Here is a 3,034-nt window from a genome sequence, read left to right on the forward strand (position 1 = left end):
CATGCATTTTTGAGCAAAATTTGATAAGTTCACAAGGCTATAGCCTTGTGCTTATTTCAGAGCAAATTTGTTGCATTGTAGAGCAAATTTTGATAAGTTCACAAGGCTATAGCCTTGTGCTTATTTCACAACAAATTTCATGCGTTTTTGAGAAAAATTTGATAAGTTCACAAGGCTATAGCCTTGTGCTTATTTCAGAGCAAATTTGTTGCATTTTAGAGCAAATTTTGATAAGTACACAAGGCTATAGCCTTGTGCTTATTTCACAGCAAAATTCTTGCATTTTAGAGCAAATTTGATAAGTTCACAAGGCTATAGCCTTGTGCTTATTTCAGAGCAAAATTCTTGCATTTTAGAGCAAATTTGATAAGTTCACAAGGCTATAGCCTTGTGCTTATTTCACAACAAATTTCATGCGTTTTTGAGCAAAATTTGATAAGTTCACAAGGCTATATAGCCTTGTGCTTATTTCAGAACAAATTTCATGCGTTTTTGAGCAAAATTTGATAAGTTCACAAGGCTATAGCCTTGTGCTTATTTCAGAGCAAAATTCTTGCATTTTAGAGCAAATTTTGATAAGTTCACAAGGCTATAACCTTGTGCTTATTTCAGAACGAATTTCATGCGTTTTTGAGCAAAATTTGATAAGTTCACAAGGCTACAGCCTTGTGCTTATTTCAGAGTAAATTGTTGCATTTTTGAGCAAAATTGGATAGGTACACATAACTACAGTCTTATAGCATTTTAGAACAAAACGTTTTGCAAATTCAGGAAAACTTTGATACACAAGGATTTAGACTTATAGCATTTTCAAGCCAAATTTGTTGAATTTTAGGGAAATATTTAATAAGTGCTTATTTCAGAGCAAATTTTTGGCATTTCAGAGCAAAGTTTGCTAAGTTCACATAGCCTTGTGCTTATTTCAGAGCAGATTTGTTGAATTTTTTAGCAAAATTTGATAAGTTAAGCCTTGTGCTTATTTCAGAGCAAATTTCTTGCGTTTTTAAGCAAAATTTGATAAGTTCACAAGGATATAGCCTTGTGCTTATTTCAGAGTAAATTTGTTGCATTTTAGAGCAAAATTTGATAAGTTCACAAGTTCGCCCTGTGCTTATTTCAGAGCAGATTTGTTGAATTTTTTAGCAAAATTTGATAAGTTCACAAGACTATTATAGCCTTGTGCTTATTTCAAAGCAAAATTCTTGCATTTTAGAGCAAATGTTGATAAGTTCACAAGGCTATAGCCTTGTGCTTATTTCACAACAAATTTCATGCGTTTTTGAGCAAAATTTGATAAGTTCACAAGGCTATAGCCTTGTGCTTATTTCAGAGCAAAATTCATGCATTTTTGAGCAAAATTTGATAAGTTCACAAGGCTATAGCCTTGTGCTTATTTCAGAGCAAATTTCATTCATTTTTGTTGTATTTTTGAGCAAAATTTGATAAGTTCACAAGGCTATAGCCTTGTGCTTATTTCAGAACAAATTTCATGCGTTTTTGAGCAAAATTTGATAAGTTCACAAGGCTATAGCCTTGTGCTTATTTCAGAGCAAAATTCTTGCATTTTAGAGCAAAATTTGATAAGTTCACAAGGCTATAGCCTTGTGCTTATTTCAGAGCAAATTACATGCATTTTTGAGCAAATTTTGATAAGTTCACAAGGCTATAGCCTTGTGCTTATTTCAGAGCAAATTTCATGCATTTTTGTTGCATTTTTGAGCAAAATTTGATAAGTTCACAAGGCTATAGCCTTGTGCTTATTTCAGAACGAATTTCATGCGTTTTTGAGCAAAATTTGATAAGTTCACAAGGCTATAGCCTTGTGCTTATTTCAGAGCAAAATTCTTGCATTTTTGAGCAAAATTTGATAAGGTCACAAGTCTATAGCCTTGTGCTTATTTCAGAGCAAAATTCTTGCATTTTAGAGCAAAATTTGATAAGTTCACAAGGCTATAGCCTTGTGCTTACTTCAGAGCAAATTTCATGCATTTTTGAGCAAATTTTGATAAGTTCACAAGGCTATAGCCTTGTGCTTATTTCAGAGCAAATTTCATGCATTTTTGTTGCATTTTTGAGCAAAATTTGATAAGTTCACAAGGCTATAGCCTTGTGCTTATTTCAGAACGAATTTCATGCGTTTTTGAGCAAAATTTGTTAAGTTCACAAGACTGTGACCTTTTGCTTATTTCAGAGCAACTTTGTTGCATATTATAGCAAAATTTGATAAGTGTACAAGGCCTTGTGCTTATTTCAGAGTAAATTGTTGCATTTTTGAGCAAAATTGGATAGGTACACATAACTACAGTCTTATAGCATTTTAGAACAAAACGTTTTGCAAATTCAGGAAAACTTTGATACACAAGGATTTAGACTTATAGCATTTTCAAGCCAAATTTGTTGAATTTTAGGGAAATATTTAATAAGTGCTTATTTCAGAGCAAATTTTTGGCATTTCAGAGCAAAGTTTGCTAAGTTCACATAGCCTTGTGCTTATTTCAGAGCAGATTTGTTGAATTTTTTAGCAAAATTTGATAAGTTAAGCCTTGTGCTTATTTCAGAGCAAATTTCTTGCGTTTTTAAGCAAAATTTGATAAGTTCACAAGGATATAGCCTTGTGCTTATTTCAGAGTAAATTTGTTGCATTTTAGAGCAAAATTTGATAAGTTCACAAGTTCGCCCTGTGCTTATTTCAGAGCAGATTTGTTGAATTTTTTAGCAAAATTTGATAAGTTCACAAGACTATTATAGCCTTGTGCTTATTTCAAAGCAAAATTCTTGCATTTTAGAGCAAATGTTGATAAGTTAACAAGGATTGCCTTGTGCTTATTTCAGAGCAAATTTGTTGCATTTTTGTTGCATTTTCGAGCAAAATTTGATAAGTTCACAAGGCTATAGCCTTGTGCTTATTTCACAACAAATTTCATGCGTTTTTGAGCAAAATTTGATAAGTTCACAAGGCTATAGCCTTGTGCTTATTTCAGAGCAAAATTCATGCATTTTTGAGCAAAATTTGATAAGTTCACAAGGCTATAGC

This window comes from Asterias amurensis, chromosome 17 (assembly GCF_032118995.1).
Source record: "Asterias amurensis chromosome 17, ASM3211899v1".
NCBI classification, from domain to species: Eukaryota; Metazoa; Echinodermata; class Asteroidea; order Forcipulatida; family Asteriidae; genus Asterias; species Asterias amurensis.